Here is a 21425-nt window from a genome sequence, read left to right as displayed (position 1 = left end):
CCATACCTTGCACAAGACCATGATGATGAAGATCAAGAATTTTGGTGAAATCGGAGTGTGCAAATCGTTGATTCCATAATTTGCAATCTACATCTCCAGGGGCAGTAGCAACATTTGCAACCGTATCGTTCAATGATAGCTCAAATAGATTACCATGTCGAGGAGCCACTGCTATAGTATGTTCGTCTTTCTCTGTACGACATTGATTATGATCAAAGCCAATAAACAAACCAAGATCAACTAGACGAGCAACCGAAAGAAGATTTCTTTGAAAATTTGGAACATGAAGAACTCCTCTTAATATTCTAGTGGATGAAACAGTCCCCAGATGTAAATCACCTACTCCTTTGACTTGACAAGTCATATCATCCGCAAGGTAAACAAACTTCTTGACATGAAGAGAATGATAATTGTGAAGCCACTGCGATTGGTATGTCATGTTTCTAGTGGCACCTGAATCAACGATGAATAGAGAACCATCATGAACATGAAGTACCTTTTCTGGAGAGATATCATGATGGACGAAATTGAGCTCCTGATGAGTATGATCATCATCACTTGTAATTTGTTGAAAAATATAAGCTAGAGAACGTTCTTCATCATATTTGCGTTTATAACAACGACGAGATGGATGATCTATATGTGCACAGTAATCACAAGGAGAAAAACTTTTGGACGAGCGAGGGTTGCTTTGTAGTAACTCCATGCTCCTCATCATATTGACGTTCCCAGCAATCAGAAGCCACATGGCCTTTCTTATCACAATAAGAACAATGTTTGTTAGGATAAGCAAGACAAGAAGATTTACCACCTTGATTAGGGTGTCCACCCTGCCGCTGAAAATGTGAAGTGGGACGCTTGTGAGCAACAAAAGCAACATCAAAATCCCTTTGTTCGCGAGTGACCAAAACAGCATCAGATTTTTCCAAATGATGCTCATGACGTTGAGAATATTCAATAAGAGATATACATGCTTTGTCAAAGCGGATATCATCCTTGTTAGACAAAATAGTGATGATATTGTCATATAAAGAATCTTTTATGGTATGAAGAAGTTGAGTAACAATCTAATTTTTAGCAACAGGAGCATCGGCAGCACCAAGCTGATTGATAATGTCTTTAAAAGCCTCGATATAAGAGTGCATAGAAGTACCAACCTTATATTGAAGATTCTTCAAACGAGTTTTGAGATATAAAATTTCGGCGACCGATTTCTTCTCAAACGTTGAGATAAGATACTCCCAAACAGCATGAGAGGTTTCCAGATGAAAGACATCCAACATCAGTGAGTCAAGAAGTGCAAACAATATATAACGATGAGTCGCTTTGTCACGACGAATCCAATCAGTATGATCAATTTTCTATTGTTCAAATAAGGGGCCATCAGTAATCAATGAATTGTCATTCATCACATCAATAGGTTGAACTGGGCAAGACAGGTCACCCAAAACAATATCAAATAATTCGTCACCTTCAAGAATTAGCATAATCTTTGCTTTCCACCCAAGAAATCCTTGTCCTTGGAAGAAGGGAACCACAGATATCCGTTAACAATTACACAATTGACCATGCCTGTATCTCGAGAGAAAACAAATAAGATGAGATCGCAGAATCTACAAACCATGAACAAGACGAGAATAGTTGAGACGCGTGACAATCAAAATAGGGAGATGCACGTAAGAACGACGAAAAGTATTGAGTGACTAAAAAGAAAGCCCAAAATAGAGAGATGTATCGTGCAAGACGAGATGACGCGTATAAGAAAAGTGCTACTTCAGTCGAACAAAGAACATGAACGAGAATAAAACATCGCTAAAAATAGCAAGATGTTTGGTTGTCGTAATCAACGTCATTAACGAAGACGAGTGAACTGTAATTGGGGATTAAAGAACTGTAATTAGAATTATAGTTTTAAATAAAGAATCGCATATTCGAGTAGAATTGTTGTCTTGAATCCTGAACTATTATAATTTTTGATCCAGAACTCCGATTGACAAGCAGTTTTAACAAGATTCGAGAGCACGATGAGAGCTACGCACCCAGACATTGTCTTGTTTTTAAAGAAAAAATTAACTAATACTTCTAATTTGAAAAAGTTCATGTATCAAATCATCACTTGTGCAAAGAATTCAATCAAGTATAAACAATGAAACAACTTATCTTCCTTGTTGTTGCTACGCATCCATAGCTCTAATACCATGTTCAGAGATAGAGAGAGTACTAGAGAGATACACAAGACATGCTCCCAAAGAATGATTCATATTGATGTAGAGTTAGTATATATAGGTGAGACCCAAGTCAAGTGAGAGATAATATATATAGTTGTAACAGGAGAGTGTACCCAAGTTGTACTTGTAAGCAACCTAGTAAATAAGATATGGTTCTTGTTCTCTCCTTCCTCTTGTGCACACATTCCAATGCTACAACTCAGAGGACAAGCATAGGAACCCACTATAAGCAAGGGTGCATGAGGGCACATGGGTGTGAATAGCCATAGAGGCAAGGGAAACCCTAACCCTAGCTTGGCAGAGGCTATATAAATAGCCTATGGGTCACTATCATGTGTGGGAGAGTGTACCCAAGTTGTACTTGTAAGCAACTTAGTAAACAAGATATGGTTCTTGTACTTTGAGCTCTCTTCTTCCTCTTGTGTACGCACTCCAATGCTGCAACTCTGCTTTTTTACAATATATCACATGCATTTGTGGTATCCTTTGTATATCTCTATGTAACCTATTTTGTAATATTTTGCTGATCCTTCTGTGACTTTTTAACATAATTTAAAATCCCTTATTATAAATTATTTTTTCATGAAGAGTTTAATAAATCTTTATCTAACAAATATAAAAAACTTATTTTATGATTTTGTATGCAAATATTCACAAATTGTTTAAGCACTTTCTCATCCCCTTTTCAAGGTATTGATGATCTACTCATCAATTGAAACATGTTTATAATCACCTAGATCAACTTCTTTCATAGTCTCTTTGAGATTTTTCTCCATATATATTCTTTTGAACAAAGTAAAGTTAAATAATCCAAAAATGAATATTATTTACCTTGTGATTCATTATAGCCTTCTACCACAAAAATCTAGTCTAATTTTATGATTTAACTATTATACCCTTGTATTAAAAAGCTACAAATGAAGTATAAAAACCCCTTTTTTGAATAGACTTTCATCTTTATAATATTTTCTTGATTATGTAAATATTTAAGAATATTTTTTTATATTTTTATTTTTTGAACTCATGTGATATACAATGTTAACATAGTGATCTCTCCAAGACTATTATTTAGTTTTCAAGGAGGCTGCACAAACTTTACAATAAGAAATAGTAAAACTTGGGTTTTAAAAATACCTCACATTCAACTTGGTAAGTATGATTTTCTATGATCTTATCTCTCAAGAATATTTTCCATGGTCTTGACTAGTTTCTTTTCTTGTGTAGAACATTCTACTAAGATATTGTTGATAATTATGGTAACATTGTCAATATAACATACAAAGGGCATGGAGAAGTTTCACTACCAAGTAAGAACATTCTATTTTATAACCACAAGATTTGGAGGTGGGTGAAGAAAAGAAAAATGGCTTGGCAAAATATTCAGCACTTTTAATAGAAAATAGTTGTTGAGATAGCAACCTCAACACATGTAGATATTCATGATGGATTGCCTAGTGAGATGGGTGTGCATGCCTACACTTAGCATATTGGTGGTCATTATGATCCTTGTATGACCACTACCTTATCAATTATTACATTTAGTTTATTGCACCTGCTATGGCTGTTTGACTTAGAAGGACACTTTCCTTTATGTTATATCTTATCTGTACTTTGTATATATTTTATTGTGTGTGAAAGAAGAAGTAAAAACCAATAAGAAAATATTTTGGCATTCGTCTCTCTTCTTGTATTTTCTAGAGAGCTTCCTCTTGAACACTATATTAAGAAATTTGGGAATCTCAATGTACTTTGGAAACCCCCAACCTTTATTATTTGACCACATGGAGTCTTGTAGCGGCATGCTCATGCTCAACCACCCAGACCCACGGACCGCTTATTCTTTTAAGAATTTCAAGTGAACACCTATGGCTATCTCTCATCTAGATGATGCATCTTCGATCCTAATGGGTTGTAGTGAGCTTACCTTGATGCCCAAATGAGTTGCCTCCTCCCTCAAGCACACCAGTAGCTCCACAATTAGTGATGCGAGCTCAAGAAACCTCAAACTTCCACCTTCAAGCTCCATCCTTCATAGCCGCATGCAAGAGAAGAGAAGAGAAGAGAAGAGAAGAGAAGAGAAGAAGAGAGGAGTTAATAAAGAGCTTCTTCTCCTTGATCCATCACCCTCATACACTCATGCCCTCACACTCTCAGACTCCCTCTCTCCAGCACACAAGCAAGCAAGAAGGAGAGAAGATGAGTTCACTTTGCCATACATCAAAGAGTGAGCTCTGCATTCACTTTTCAACTTTATATACAAAACCCTAAATCCCTTTTGGGCTTTCACTTCCTTATCTCCTTTTTTACATGGTCGGGCCCTCTTTCCCGTTGTCCTCCTATCTTCCTAGCTTCCTTTCTACCATCCATCTACCTTTACAATTTGATTATGAGGGAGGCTGGCACTCTTTTACAAAATTTTTTAGGGGTGCCTTGCATTTAAGAATGTGCTTCTACCTTTGACTTAGCTTTTAAAGCTGCCCTTGCACTTTTGATCATTTGCCTTCTTACTTCTTTTGTTGTGTGTGATTTTCTTCTGGGCCACCTCTTTTAGGTCCTGACTTGCACTTTTTCACTTTTTCCACTTTCTTCTTATGCTGAGGTTAACATTACCCTCCTCCTAGCCCAGTGCCAATCCCATAACATTGATGGATAGTAGTTGGAAGGTGGGATGGGTGTAGATAGATGGATTTTTTGAGTTTGTATACAAGCCCTTGCGAGGGATGGTGTTGGATGGACCATCTCTTGAAATTGAAGATATATTTTGGACAGTCCCTGACATCGGCCTTGGGTGGATATGTCCCTTGAAATTGAAGATGGTATTGGACGGATCCTCCGAGGAGATTAGCGGGGGTGGATCTGTCTTCGAAATTTAAGATGGTGTTGGATGGATCCCCCTCTTACCCTCCAAGGTTGCAACGACATGAGGGGAACATGAATTTTTCCTATTCCCTTCAAGTTGCCTTATCCCTTCACCCATGTTTGTTTAGAGTTCACCTCTTGCACAGGAGGAAACTTGCATTCCTTATAAAATTAATTACATTCCGCTTGCACTTTCCTTACAAGAGCCTTTACAGGTTCTCCCTCATCCTTGAGAGAACTTTGCTAAAATATTAAATTCTTACCTCCATCCTTTTTAAGCACCTTGCTAGAATCTTTGGTGCTTTATGTCATCCTTAAGAGAGCATTCTTCATTCTTGACAGGGCCTCTCTCATCCTTGAGAGGACCTCACCAAAGTAGTTGGACTTCCCCCACGTTTTTTTTAAGGTTGCCATCTCCTACATTGTTCCTGCCACCTGAGCAAAATGATCTTCTTCATTCACTTTTTGACAGGGGCTTCCTTCATTTTCCTCTAGGTCATATGGGCTGCATGGTGATATATCGTGTAACATTATCCCCCTCCTAGATGGTTTTGCAAGTTCCATGACACTAGCAATTTTGATTTGATGAAGATTCAATGACTTAAAAGGGCAGTCATGTGAGTTGATGATGATGGGGTCTCGGGGGAATTGGTCTTGAGAAGAAAGTGATCAACCGACTATGGTGGTGGAGGCGGGGAGTGCATTGCGTGGATGATGGGGCCTTTGAAGTTGGTGGGTTGTACCATTTTTATTTACCTGAAAAGAAAAGAAGGTGCACTACTTGGGGATGTGTCTACCTTACCATGTGGTGCATTATGCTCATGCTAGTGGAATTGGGATTTGGGTCAAGCCTAGGTGTTGTCCCACACTTGAGGACCTAGTTCTGCATTGTTAGAGGTGTGGTGCGCTGCTTAGGGAGACAGGTGTGGAAGTCTTGGCCTTGAGGTGCCCTAAGCATGATGTGGGAAATAAAAAATAGGCTAGGGGGTTAGGAACAGAGCCGACCGACTGAGATCACCATATGTGCCTAACTTAAGAACCCCTCCGTGCAATGTGACTATGTTTTAAATGTGTTTTGCTTATTTTTCTTATTTTCCACACATTGATCTAGCCATAGAATAGATATTTTGGCTGGCATTCGAGGTCAAAAAGAGTGGTGGAGGCATCCTTGTCATAAAAAGCACCCTCTAAGGAGCCGTTGCTTGCTGCCCCCTTTCAAAACTTGGCCCTATGTCTTTAGTTGGTTTTTTCCTTTCTTCTCCCTTATTCTTTGGTAGCTCTGCTTTTATGGGCCTTGCAATTTGTGTTTGGACATGTAGCCCATGCCTTAAAGCCCTCCATGTGATCTCCAACTTCTTCTTTAAGGACTCAACAGCCTCCTCTTCCTCAGATTGTGTGGTGTCTAAGAGAGTACGGAGGAAGGTGTGTCATTGGCTTCCAACGTCACCTCTGCGTCCTTTTCCTTGCTCTCTGCTAGCATTTTGTCACCTTTTGCGAGGGCTAGTCACCGCACTAAGGTGCTCACTCTTTCTTCGCTCCTGTTCACCGCACTAAGGTTAGTGCCTGCAGGCTAGTGCCCTTAGCCCTCTTCCATGTTCTTTGATTTCTCTTTCTAAGAACTGTTGCTCTTCAATCTTAAAGGCTAGCCTTTGTTCTAGATTTTCTATATGATTTAGGTGTCATCGACTTCTCTCTTCTTCTACTGTTGCTAGCTGCTCTATGACATATTGGATTTTTTCATTTTCTTTTTGGAGCTCCATGAGCTCATCAAAATTGCATTATATGCTCATAAGCTTGTGTATTCCACTGCAAGTTTGGATTGCCATCTCTTATCTTCTCCTCCCTTGGCCTCAAGCTTCTCTTTTAGCACCTCGATCTCTCTTTGTTGATAGGTGGCCACTTAACATGTCCTTTCTAACTGAGAGATTTCCATGGTCTCCCTTTCCACCGTGAGCTTAGTAATGGCTATCTTCTTGTCTTCCTTTTCCCATTCTAGCAACTATGACAAGAGTTCCTGTACATAGGAATTGTAGGTTGTGGGCAATGATAGTGCAGAGGGACCAGTGGTTGTAGATGCCTCTATCTTCGACCGTTTGAGGTCCCATCTAGATTCCACGTCTGCAACAACAGTTTCCTATCTTTTTCCTCTTGTCATAGGGGTTCTTGCACTCACGCCTTGAGTCACCTCTTTGTTGACTAGGAACTGCACACATGCCGCCAAATTGCTACTAGCATCTACCATGGTAGAGGAGTCTTGGGTGGGTGTAGTTACTAGGGTGGTGAGTAGTAGGATACGTGGGATAGGGTGGATCAAATCCTTGGCCTTTCCCTCAGTTCACTAGGGGTGGTAGCTATTTGGGAGCCTTGGAGCTAGTGCTTGAACCTTCATGTCGGGGTGGGCTCATGGCTGCCAACTCCTCTTGTCTTAAAGGTTGCTCCAATAAGCGATGCATAGCGATAGCTATGTCTTCTTTCTCCTTCCTGAGCTCCACCTCTTCCTCCTCAACTCTTTTCTTCCAGCTCTTCTAGATTCCTCTTTTATTCTTTTTGTCTCGTCCCTTTCTTCTTTCTTTCGTCGTTCTTTTGTGCATTTGGACTCGCTTTGTACTTTGTGTAGATCTCTTTTCTCCTTCTTCTCCCTCTTTTCTTTCGGTTTCTTTTGCAGAGTCTCTTTCTTTGACTTCTTGGCCCTTCCTTGGCCAGATTGTGCTTCTTGCTCTCGTCTGTCCTCACTCACGATCCTTTTGATGGATTGCTCCTATCCTTGGTATGAAAGAGACCTATCCGACATCTCACCAACTGCCTCGCCATCTTGTGCTTTCTCTAGTGCTTCTCTAATTATGGTTGTCAAGATTCCTCCAAAGGCAATGGTGGAGGCCTTTGAGGATGACAATTTCTTGGCTTTGGAGGCCTGGGAATCTCCTCATGTGGTTCTTTTGCCAGTGGCTAATGCTTTTTTTGGACATCTCTATCGTCTTCCTCATGAAGCCATATGGGTTTACCTCATCGAAGGACCGAGTAGCAATGCTCTATAACATTGTTACATTGATTCTCTTCATCAATGCATTATATCGTTTACTGGAGAACACAGTGTGTACCATTTTGTCTTGGATTTGAACCTCTGGATCGAGGATGTTGGCTAGGTTGATGCCGTCGTTGGTGTTTACTATCACTTTGTCCATCCCTAGCATGTTGTACATATCTCATTTTGGCCATCTCTCCACTTTGTTTGGTAGACCTAGTGCTTTCTTCTGTACCAGCTTAGGGCTCAGCTTGATTTCTCTTTGGCAGGATTTATTTTCTAGGTGCACCATGAGAGTGCCCCAATTTTTATTGAAGGTCTGAAGGAACTCAACGCACTTCTCATAGTCCATTGCTTGATTGACTATATCTTCCACGACTATGTCTTCTAGATTCAGGATTGGTACATTGCTACTCAACATTGGTCATGATCTGGCAACCTTATTGTTCCTCACTAGAGTCTAAGAGCTTACCACTGGCATAAGAAGGGTGAGCCATTATCAGCTAGCTCTTATGAAGTTCATCTAACTTTTGGCTCGTAGTAGTAACTCTGCTCTTGCTATAGGAGGTGATCAGCTAGTTTAAGAGCTTGGTCTTGATATATCTCGACATTGGCAATCAATTCCTCTACGACTATCGGGGTTTTCACTATCACGAATTGGTATTCCTCCAAGGTGCATAGCATGGTGTAGACTTCTGACACTAAGGATGGGTGAAGTAGGCCTAGGTCTAAGCACTCATAGCTCTTAGCAAGTAGAGTGAAAGTGTCATCTAAGTGCTTGATGCAGGTGGCAAAGTCATCTTTTGTTTTTTCAGCTAGGTCTCTAGCCAACATGAGGATCAATCGTTATTCGTAGGATGGTTTAAGACCTGCTAACGAGTGCAGTCAAGATGCTGAGCTAGACAAGGGAGCTTCTAGCGGTTGATCCTCAGGTGGGTCCTTGGCAAAGTAATGACATCCTTAGGGACCATGGATGGGGCGTGCACCTTAGAGGATGTTCTATACTTAGCTTGAAAAGTAGTTGGGTCACTAAGATTTTTGGGGGTGGTCGAGTCAATGGGAGTTGGCTATAATTTTGGTCAATGGACTTGTTGTAGTACTAGTGGCTTAGTGATCTTGGGCTCTATGGGTTTAGTAGCTCTCAGCTCTATAGGCTTGGGTATAAGGGTCTCTTGGGACCTTGCTCCCTTAATTGTTATTCTATCTCATGTGGATGGGTTTGAGGGTGGCACTTGAGCAATACCCTTGACAGTTTTGGCTTTAGGCACCCATATCCAAGCATTGCCCTCGTAATAGCCTTCTGCTTGCAACAATTTCTTGGGAACCCATAGTGGCTTGATCATTTCTCTTCGCCTATTTCACCTATTCTGCGACCTCCTAGCTCTTGGGTGTGATTTTCTAGCGTTGCGAGGTAGTGTGTGCCTACTTCTAGGAGGTGGGCCTTTTTGCCTAGGCATCTACTTGAGTTGTGGTTTCTGGGCCTTAGCTCTAATTTTTGCAATTTGCTAACATTGAGGTTTGGCAAGCTAACTATCACGATTCCTCTCCTTAGGCTTGGTAGTGGGTTGCTCTATCAGTGGCTTTGTAGGCTTTGTTGGAGCTGCATTGCCTTTGCTGAAAGCCATTACTATTTTAACATTGCCAATGGCAAAGTGAATGTGCTGTGAGTCATAGTCGACCTTGCAATGTGCTTGTCTCTTGAATGTGCATCTTAGTAGCGATTCCTTACTAGTAATCATAGTGTTAGGCATCACACGGAGGATCACATGTAGGCTTTCAATCTTGGTAGAGACCTTTTTTTACACTTGTTGAGGAGCAATGAGTAGGACCATCCTCCAAATGGGTTGAGTTTAATGTTGGTAGGCTGCAGTTGAGGTTGACCAATGAGGGTCCAATGATCATGCATAAGGATGTTACAATCACCTCCCTCGTCAATGAGTATATCAAAGACGTGTGTCTTTTGGTGAGTCCATTGATAAGCGTAGGAATGCAGCCACCACTTCATCATCTCATCTTCAATTTCTGTGATGGTGGCCACTCGCACTTTGATTGGGTTGGATTGTTTGTGAGAGCTCCTTGCCATCATGGAGGTTGGTACTAGGGTCGTGTCACTTAGCAGTTTGCTCATACTTCTCACTCTTTGAGAATGGGAGATTAATCATGGCTAACACATGCATCCAGTCTCACTTATCCTCAAGAAAAGGGATGTACTTGGTGAATAGCTCATAAGATTTCCTAATCTACGATCCAGGTTGACTAGTGTGGTCTTCCATGTGTCCATCTCTACTTTTACTACCTCCATTCGATTGCCTAAGAAGATCAGATTGTTATCCTAGTCTTCTATGTCATAGTCCCCTCCCTTCATGACTATAAAGTCAACTGAGAATTGGATACCTGCAATCTTCAATGACCAGTTCTTTAATACTCTAAATGGCCACACTTTCATTCCATTGGCTATGCCTTTTGGTGCCTTCCTAAAGAGCATTGACGTGAAAGGACTTGGGTACCAAGTGCATTGTCAGACTGGGTATCTGAGTTACCACATCATGATCATGTAGATAAGTTGTCCCTTGCTCTATTGGTCCTTCAACCCACTACTTCAACTCTTGCCATAGCATTGAATGTTGCCTAGGTAGATCTCAGAGGCTTAGAGATATTGGGGTTCTCACTAGCGTTGTGAGAAGGTCATTAGCTTCTTGCCTCTCTCCTAACTCTATGTTTCTTGGCCAATGGTCGCGACTAGTTTGCTAGCCCATAGCATGTAGACTCTGTTTAACCGGCACTACTTATAGTACCACCGCATCCCTAAACTTTGGTCGTGGAGGTGAGGCTGGTGTGCTTACACTTGAGACATCATTGATCTAATCTTCTAATATGGGTTGAGCATCCTTTAGGTGCTCCTAGAAATTTTTCACCCACTCCTTGACCTTCTCGATAGCCTCAAGTTGGCATTTTGGGTTGGGGTACTCCTCGACCTTCGCACTCCCCTTCTCGGTCATTTTTGGAGACATTTGTGCCTCTACATCTATCACCTTTTTTTAGTAGGTAGTATTGTGGTACTCTCTGTTTTTAGTGTCACCTTTGTATCATCTTACTTCCTCCTTCGCCTACCAGTTTTCTTTCTAATTGAGGCTACATCTAAGTTGCTAAGTCCATGCATTGATATGTCCGCACGCTACTTTTTCTGTGCGTGGGTCATGATATGCAATGGGATGGGTGTGTCCTATTCAAGAAAAAACCACAGATAAGGATATTTATAAATAATCCTTGAACGCACGTGATGTAGAGGATATACATATAGCAACTTTCCTGAGCTCCAAACAACCCCAATGGGACATATGGCTCATTTGCCACACTAGAGGGTGGTCTTTGTCTTGGGAATTTGGCAAAGAGATGAGTGATTACACACTCTGGGCATCTAAGTTCCACCTTTTCCCGGTTAGCCTGCTCCCCTTTGGGGCATGTGAGGAGATATATCCTGGGTGTCCACAAGTCCAACACAAGAATGGTTCTTGGGTCTACCCTCTAAAGCCTTTGCCTCTACCTCTACTTAACACCGCCACCAATACAGGTCAGTAATCCATAAGGATTTCATTGTGCTCTTCATCATACAACACATAAGGGTGCACATAAGGCTCTTCGTAATTTGGATCCTCCACATAGTGGACTAGAGCGTCGCTCGGTGGATGGGTCACGTAGGTGTTCCATGTGGTCTAGATATGCATGTGGGGTTTATCTCCATACTAATAATGGTCAGTTTGGCATCATTAGGGTGTCAGGAGAGACAATGGGACTCCCCTCTCGAAAAAGTTTTGTGGCCTATTCCCTAGATAAGGATGCTTGTATAGTTTGCAAATATGGAAGTCTTATCGGTAGCTTGCAATGCAGGGTATTATGACCAAACCTACCACAATTAGCAAAAGGTCGGGACCTCTAGTCTTGACATCGATTGGCACTGGTGTTTTTTTCCATAATACATGCATTGGACGTGGGGCATGCTAGTCGTCTCATCATTTCTTGTAATTTTACTAGCTCTGTCTTCATCTCTGCTAGCTCTTGACTTACATTCGTGGCCTTCCCTTTATCCTCAGTACTTGGGACTCATCTTTCACTTTGATATTGAAAATCTCTCAAAGTTTTTAGCATTTTTCTCCTCTCAAGTTGAGCCCTTAAAGCTTCTCTCTTTGAGCTAGTCGCCCACTCTAAATGCCTCATCAAAGATCCTAGCTAGTGCATCTCACGCCAAGCTTGAATTTCCTACTAAGGCCTTGTAGAGTTCCTCACTACCTATCCCATTGATAAAGATTGCCGAGACTGCTCTTTCACTGGGTTTCTCACTAGTTGGGATCCTTTTGAAAAGACTCTGCATGTGGGTGATATAGTCTCTTATGTGCCCCTTGTCTTTTTGCTTCACATTCATCAGCCACACTAGAAGGTTATCGAAATACCTAGGCTCAGAGAATCTCTTGATGAAAAGAATCTTGAGGTTGTTAAAGTCAGTTCATTGAGCAAGGTCTAGACTCGTGTACCAGGTCCTACCCTTATCTCCTAAGCATAGACCGAAAGCTTGTGATTGTAGAGTATGATCAGTGAGGCCGTTGACCTCACAAACTTGCTCAAAGTGCTCTACAAAACTATATGGTCATCGTTTGGCTGGTACTTGTCTAACTGCTATTTTTTATTGCTAGAATTAGCACTCAATGAATCTCATACATTTCTATACTATGTCGCAAGATTCTGGCTTTCTTTTCTTATTGTAGGTTATTATGCCCTAAAAGCTTCCTACGCTAGTCTCCTTTCCTCTTTGAGGTCCACTATGATATCCTTAAACGTCTTACTATGGTGGTCTATTCGGGTCTGTAGATCATAATTTGTGAGTAGCCACTCGATTTTTGTTGAGAAACTACCTAGGTCAAGCTCTTTGCCATGTCTGTGGTTAGTTCTTGATTCTACCATGTTCATGGTCTCATGCTCCACTAGGTTGTCAATGAGATTGATCAAATCGGTAGATCTACTCCTCCAATGGTGTCAGTCATCTGACTCTTGAGTTGCAACTATTCTTGGTCCTATACTTGGGGTTTGGATCACCCAACTACATTTTAGGGTCTTCTCCTACCAGTGGGTTTGTTCTAATTGTGAGGTCTGAGTGAGTTCCTTATTATTTATAAATAGTCCTCAATTAAACTCACTTGGTGTGTGTGTGTGTGCTCTTTTCTGTGCACTGAGGCTTTTGGCTTTTCTTAGTATAGAAAATGGTAATTTTCTCACCTAAAATTTATTATTGAAAAATGAGTTTGAAATTTTTTTGTAAAAAGGACTGATCAAAGTGTTAACTTTTATTTTTTATATTTCACTCCCACATAAAGTGAGAATCAACTCCTGCATATAGTAAGAGTCACTTGACCATCCCCATTGCCCCCTCCAATGCCATATAAATCCTCCCTCATGTGAAGTGACCATTGCATTATAGCCCCCCTCTGAACCTTTTGCTCCCCTCTCTCTCTCTCTCTCTCTCCAATTGTTGGAAAATAATGTGGATGCAAATACAAGATGATGATTACAACTCTCACACTCTTGTCTATGTACTTGGCCTAATGGGACTCTAGGCTCGATTCTTGGCCAATTCCTCCAGTCTCTAGGGTCTATGCTATGTCATTCAACTTGCTCAGGGTCAAATGCGCTCTACGGGTTAGGCTATGACTCTAATCTTGCTGAATATACTGATATTAGTGTCAACACTGTGCCTAGCTATTTGGCTGTGATTTCTAGGATTAGATTTTCCTGTAAGGCTTGTGGTGAGTTCTCCTATTGCGGGTTGCACTCTCTATCATCCCAGACGTGCTAATTTTGACAATTTTGATGTATCAAAATCTAGTCCATATTCTACAAAGTTGGATTCTACAATGATGGAACCTAAAATGGGCTGGCACTGGCTATAGCACTAGTGGGACCTCTAATATGCACAAGACAACCCCACGGCCTTGCGGTCAGGAGCATCTACAAGACACATTGCCCTGCCATCATACATACATTTTGCATATATATCGTGATTTGTAGTCCAACCCTTAACCTTCTTTGGACTCCTCAGAGGGAAACCCTACACATTTTGGTGTAATTCACCATGTAGAACAATATAGGAGGCACCCCTCGGCTGAATGCTGTGGCCCCTCTGTGACCCTCCTACACCTTGGGGATTAGCCCCTCGATGAGTCACTAACACATATAACACATATGAAATAGAATCCGCTCTTGGTACCAATATTATATCGTTCCATGAATGTACTAGTCCTCACTTACTTGTCCCCTTGGACCCACCATCTAGACCTACAACTTGGGTGCCTTACTCTCTCTAGCGTGGGTCATTTATAACTCAACCAAGTCCTATGCATGCTACGAATAGATACCATGTGTATATGATTCATGCAAAGTGAATGATTTATTTTGTGCATAAACAATTATGGTTTAAATTCAGCCTATGTGTCGTGCAAAAATAGTCCTTTTAATGAATTTTCGCTAATACATAATGCTTCGTTGTAGGAACCTAGCACCAAGGCTAACCTGGTGTTGCTAGATCCATTATTTTCTAAATCAACCGCATGCTAAATGTTATGCATAAAGAGAACAATCAGAGTTTGTATTATTTCAGCATTTAAACTATTGTATAACATCATTCTCCCCCTCACCGTTTAAATTTTGCTGTGGTGCATAGGTGTAGAGGTTCTTTTATGTCATTTTTTGTATGTGAAAGCAATAAATACACATTTTAACACAAAGGACAAGGGCCAAACTAAGGCTTGACCTCATGCTTAGCCCCATCAGACATTCACATACATAGATCTTATTTTTTCATTTTTCTCCAATGCAAGAAACCCTTTTTCTTTCTTTTTCTCTATTTTTCTTATTTATTTTTTTTAAAAAATAGTTGTTTTTTGTATTTTTTCTAATCATTGATAATTTGAACTGAAACTCCACATTTTTCCTCATTTTATCCCATGTCCACTCATTTTTTCCCACTCAAAATCAAAGAAACTATCAATTTTCATCAAAACTAGTGTTTTTTCGGGTTTTAAAAATTTATAATTGCTATAAATCAATACATGCTCTGCATAATAGTGATTGAAGCCCTCAAACATAATGCAAGCAACATTCAAATAAAATTTGAGCCCATATGCACACCATTTAAACCATGAATGATAAAAAACAAGAAAATTTCTTTCATAAAATAGAACATACCGCCTTTTTTGCGTGTTTTGGGTTTCTTGAGTAATTAATTGGGACTGTGTATCGATCAATTAGCCATGGATTTCAGCATAGATCTTCATCCTTCAGCCTCCTCAGCCTCTTGGAACAATCCGGTGCCTCTTGGACAAGCATCCATCTTTCGATTCTCTTCTTGATTCTTGCCACATGAAGTGCCTCTATGCAGGAGAGAGAGGGAGGAGAGAGAAAGACTAAAAATCAAAATTTCATTCCCTTCATCATATTGCATATGGTTACAATCAAAATCTTTCCCTCTCTGTATAGATCAGGGATCTCCTCTTCTCTCTCTATATGATTGAGCATCCAAGAGGCACATACATCTCCAACAAATGGGGCGTCAATCAAAAAACGCCCCTCCCTGCATCACGACATGTTTTTACATATTTTTTTCATTTAGATTTTCATTTTATTTCATTTATAAAATGTCCACTTAAAAAGAAAACCACTTTCATACTATTATGGAATTTTCAACCTGTTTGGGAGTGCAAACGAACTCCGATTCGGGATCCAACTGGACGGCTGACTTTGTGACGTTGAAATCTATAAGGTTGGGCCTTGTCACACACTTTTTGGCTCTGGGATCCAGTAGTTGCTTTACAACACTAACCCTTGTGGGGATTAAATAGGGGGTCAAACGACCTCCGATCGACAAATCGAGACTTGCTTGGATTCCTGACGTCAAAATGCATCTAGGAAAAATCTAGCTTGGCCATTTGCCTCATTTGATTTTTCATAAAAATTGGCTATTTACCACCTCTCGGACACTTTTTAGCTCAAAAAACAGGCTCCATCGCTTTAAGAACGGGTTTAAATTAGGTCCTAAACCCAGCTCTCATTGGCAACCACGGGATAGGGCGACTTAGCCCTTCGAATCCCATGAACTAATCTACACATAAACACAACCAAAAAGAGTATCAAGCTAATACAAAATAGATACAAAACAAAACATAATGCAACTCTCACCCTACCCCCTGTCAAAACCAAGGCATGAAATCCACGAGGAGTAGGCCTAGTATAATCTGATAGAAGGCCCAAAAGTAGTCACTAACCAACTACTGTAACATAACCAAGCTAAAAGGAATTATCAAAGAGGTCATCCTAATTAGTAGTCTAAACTACTTACCTAACTAAGGATAACTCAACTAGGAGCTTCTACTAGACGAGAACTCCGATAGCATGATCAAGAAATAGTTTCTTTTAGCACATTAGTCCTTTAACCTCTTATTTTCCATATTCGGGTGTGTAAAAAGGAGGGAGCTCAGCATAGTGACTCAAATAGAATAGGGCATCGGCCTCAGGTCTTGTCTCAGTACCTAAGAACCTACCAAGCCCTCGCAAGGCGACACTGAATCCTTTTTTAACGCTCACTTTTATTTTCGCTCCAACCTTCTTATATACTTTATTTTTCAACTAGATGCAACCCCTCAAAAGACAAGGCATCGGCCCTAGGTCTTGTCTCATCCCTAAGAACCTACCAGGCCTTTGCAAGGCGATAAACAATAGCTCAAGGATTTTTATTTCTTTCCTTTTCTATTTTTATAAGGGTTAGAACCCCTTTTTACACACCTTCGTATATTCATATATTGTCTTTCAAATATTTAGGGTTTTGCCTCTTTTCATCATTATTTTAGTAGGCTTCTCTAACTGCCTCACAATTAACAGGAACTCCTAGGCCGCCTAGTAGGTCAGCAAAACAGGGTCACTAGAATTGCCTTCTAAAACAAGTCTTTCAATGCTTGATAATGCCTTTGCAGGAGGCAGTGACTACTCAGACCTCCCCTAGACATGCAATGCCTAAACCTGGGACTTCATGCCTCGAGTGTACCAGTCCCCAACAAACAAAAGAAAGTAACCCTTACTTGCACATATATCATCAATTGCTTAAGGGAAAAGAATCGGAAAGGAGACGAAACCACCTAGAATGGCCATAAGAACCTCCTTTGTAGCAAAGGCTCCCTCCAGCAACTTTGTCAACTTGTATGATGCAATCACTATAACAAAAACCCATTAATTGTACCCGCACCAAACAAACGAATGGCTCTCTTGGCCTGAAGAAATAGCACATTTCACTGCAAACTAGTTGGCCCTCTTGACCTAAAGATGGATAGGTCATTCTTATCCATGCAATACAGGGTCGTCTTGACATATACATCACATCCTATTAAAATAACCAAGATACCAAGGATAGCAAAAATTGGATGGCGAGCCCCATGCTATTCATGCCATGCAGCTCAAGGCTTGATCTTAGGCTTTTGTAAATCCACAAGCCCAAGCCTTTCTACTGATATAACCTCGATATGGCCTATCCTTCCTTGGATACCATTGGCTAGGTCAATGACATCATTAGGCTCACATGTCCCACATTTATTGTTATCCAAATGAACTAGTTCTTCAAGCGTCTTAGAGGCTCCTTCGGTAGAAAGAATCACAACTTGGTGCTCATTCAAACCTTCCTTATTTGGGTTTTGACATAAGTCAGTGTTGCAACCAAAACTAGGTACGATTTCAATCCGAGACCCATTACATGACTACATCCTAGGGTGGTGCATATTGTCAGATGTATCATTATGGCCTTCTATCACACCTACATGGGAATTTATCACAATATATCCACATGGTGTTATTGACCTTGTATCTAACACACGAACCACATTTTGAGAGATCTTGGGTTTCCAAACTCATCTCACATCCCTTCTTGCATTCTTAGGCTTCCTTGATTGCCCACATTAGTTCAATGGACTTACTGTGGATTTATTGCTTTAGCCAAATGGCCTCACATCCTTATGACTTCTATCGAGCACATGGGAACCTTTGGCATCATGCATCTTCTTCATACGAAATGTCTTTGCTTGCCTTTTTCCACTCTGCATATGAACCATGCTTTTACTAAAAGGAATAGCATCTACTCAAAAGCATGATTCATCACTAAACTTAAAAGGGTTCTCAAGAGCCTTACTAGCAACACAACTAGGACCACTCATAGCACACTTATTCATACTCATAGGCCTGATGGTCTTATCAATGCTGCCATCATAACTACCTCTCATGGGAGCATTGCAAGCCTTGATGGGACTTCCTTGGCTTAGAATCTTTTCATCCCCAAGGGGTGTATTATCCCTACTGTTGCCATTTTATACTTGGAGATTTTGGCTACCAAGGTTCCCCTCATAGGCTGCCTTAGCATCAACAAGTGAGCTGTCTCCGTGTAGAAATGGTTGGAAGCTAGGATGCACTTGTACTGTTTGCTTGCCTTTTTCCACTCTGCATATGAACCATGCTTTTACTAAAAGGAATAGCATCTACTCGAAAGCATGATTCATCACTAAACTTAAAAGGCTTCTCAAGAGCCTTACTAGCAACACAACTAGGACCACTCATAGCACACTTACTCATACTCATAGGCCTGATGGTCCTATCAATGCCGCCATCGTAACTACCTCTCATGGGAGCATTGCAAGCCTTGATGGGACTTCCTTGGCTTAGAATCTTTTCATCCCCAAGGAGTGTATTATCCCTACTGTTTCCATTTTCTACTTGAAGATTTTGGCTACCAAGGTTCCCCTCATAGGCTGCCTTAGCATCAACAAGTGAGCTATCTCCTTGTAGAAATGGTTGGAAGCTAGGATGCACTTGTACTGAGCGGGGAAAACTCCATAAGTTTTCCCAACATCTTTGAATATGTCCCTCATAATCAATGGGATGCATCTTTGCTTCCCTTAATGACTTAGGATTCCACATTCTCACTTGGATTTGCATGTTAATCTCTAAGCCACTCAAAAAGAGCTCACACAACACATCACTTGGCAATGCAGTAGCTCTTCTTGGCCAAAGCCTCAGAAGATTATCAAAGGCCCTAGAGTATTCTTTAACAGAAGGATAGGACTCATGCCTAATCTACATTAGCTGCCCTAAAACTTGGGTCATAGGCACCTTCTTTTCATATTCATCTAAAATTTTATAACATAGCTCCTCAAATGATTTAATCGACCCTCTTGGCAGGCTCCAGTACCATTTCCTAGCTTCTCCCTTTAGGGTGCTAGAAAATGCAAGCATCTGATGAATATCATCATACCCACTTGCAAGGCAAGTTAGGCCGTATTCTCATAAATGCACCATCAGATCCTCATTAACCAACCCATGAAACAGTGGGAGATCCCTATAAGGAGGAGGACATTTAGTCCTTTCCTTCGGGATCAGCACTGGGGCATTAAAATCCTCATAATCATAACCTAACCACAATGTCTTAGGGTCTCCAACCTCTTCCATTTCCACCTTTACTAGTGTAGGGAGGTTAATATTATCCTTAACGTCCCTTTCTACCAACTCATAAATTGGTGTAGGGAGTTCTATAGCTCTTGGCCTATCATTCCGGTCCTTTCTTAGAGGACCTTCCCTATCTTGCCCCTTCCTAGGAAGTTCCATGATGGCTTTATCTAGGAGCTTTTTCTAGTCATCAAAAGCAAACTTATCCTTGGCACTTAGGACCTGGAAAGAGTGCCTCTTAAGCAATGGTGTTCCCTTTACAACTAGGGCTTCTAACTTCCTTGTGATACCTAAAATTTTGGCATGATGCCCCACCACATGGGATGTTTAAGCCATAACTCCACTCCACTGTATATCGAGTTTCTCCCATGGCATTACGGCTTTAGAATAATCACTTGTTGATTCCATGACCACCATAGCTTCCAACATACCGGTCCCATGCCCTCTAAGTTGATGGATGGTTATACATGATTTCTCTTGGGTAGATACCATACCAAGGCGAACCTTGGTCCATGCCATCGCATTAGAGGATGAGGTAACCACTAACTAGTTACTCTTCTCGTCACCTAAATTATCTCCTATAGAGGACTCATGCTCTACAAAACTAACTAATTCCATCAGTGAATTTTGTATACAGAAAGCCAAGGTTTTCCATCCTTGAATGAGACCCATTTTATGGGCAGCTTAGCACACTTCTAATGGACATAATAAACATAGGTCCCTTCATGACCTAGATTTGGAAACTGTCACTTCTAGGTAGCTCCTTGTAGATGCACCATTGATGGGATCTAAAATGGGCCGGCACTGGCTACAGCACTAGCCGGACCTCTAACATGCACAAGACAACCCCATGGCCTCGCAGTCATGAGCATCTACAAGACACATTGCCCTCCCATCGTACATACATTTTGTATTTGTATCATGCTTTGTAGTCCAACTCTTAATCTTCTCAGACTCCTCAGAGGGAGACCCTACACATTTTGGTGTAATTCACCACATAGTAGAACAACGTAGGAGGCACCCCTCGGTTGAATGTCGCAGCCCCACTACGACCCTCCTACACCTTGGGGATTGGCCTCTCGATGCATCGCTAACACATATAACAAATACAAAACAGAATCTTCTCTTGGTACCAATATTATATCGTTCCAGGAATGTACTAGTCCTCACTTGTCCCCTTGGACCCACCGTCTAGACCTACAGCTTGGGTGCCTTACGCTCTCCAACATGGGTCATTTATAACTCAACCAAGTGCTATGCATGCTAGGAATAGATACCATGTGCATATGATTCATGAAAAAGTGAATGATTTATTTTGTGCACAAACAATTATGGTTTAAACTCAGCCTATGTGTCGTGCAAAAACATCCCTTTTAATGAATTTTTGCTAACATGCAATGCTTCATTGTAGGAACCTAGTACTAAGGCTAACCTCTGCTACTAAATCCATTAATTTCTAAATAAACCACATCCTAAATGTTATGCATAAAGAGAAAAATCAAACTTTGTATTATTTTAGTGTTTAAACTATTGTATAACATCATTCTCCCCCTCACCGTTTAAATTTTGATGTGGTGCATAGGTGTAGAGGTTCTTTTATGTGATCTTTTGTATGTAAAAGTAATAAATACATACTTTAACACAAAGGACAAGGGCCAAAATAAGGTTTAGTCTCATGCTTCAGCCCCATCAGATATTCACATACATAGATATTATTTTTTCATTTTTTTCTAATGCAAGCCTTTTTTCTCTATCTTTCCTATTATTTTTAATAGAAAATAGGTATTTTCTAG

At 40.8% G+C, this 21425-nt stretch overlaps 1 pseudogene; it reads right to left on the bottom strand.

Moving 5' to 3' along the window:
* Positions 1-653: 653 nt before the first annotated feature.
* LOC148040433 (uncharacterized) lies at positions 654-1409 on the bottom strand (annotated as a pseudogene).
* Between the last annotated feature and the right edge of the window lie 20016 nt (positions 1410-21425).

Source organism: Lygodium microphyllum, chromosome 2 (assembly GCF_053477565.2).
Source record: "Lygodium microphyllum isolate KBCC chromosome 2, Lygodium_microphyllum_v1.1.10, whole genome shotgun sequence".
Classification (NCBI taxonomy): domain Eukaryota; kingdom Viridiplantae; phylum Streptophyta; class Polypodiopsida; order Schizaeales; family Lygodiaceae; genus Lygodium; species Lygodium microphyllum.
This window is presented reverse-complemented; position numbering and strand designations above follow the sequence as displayed.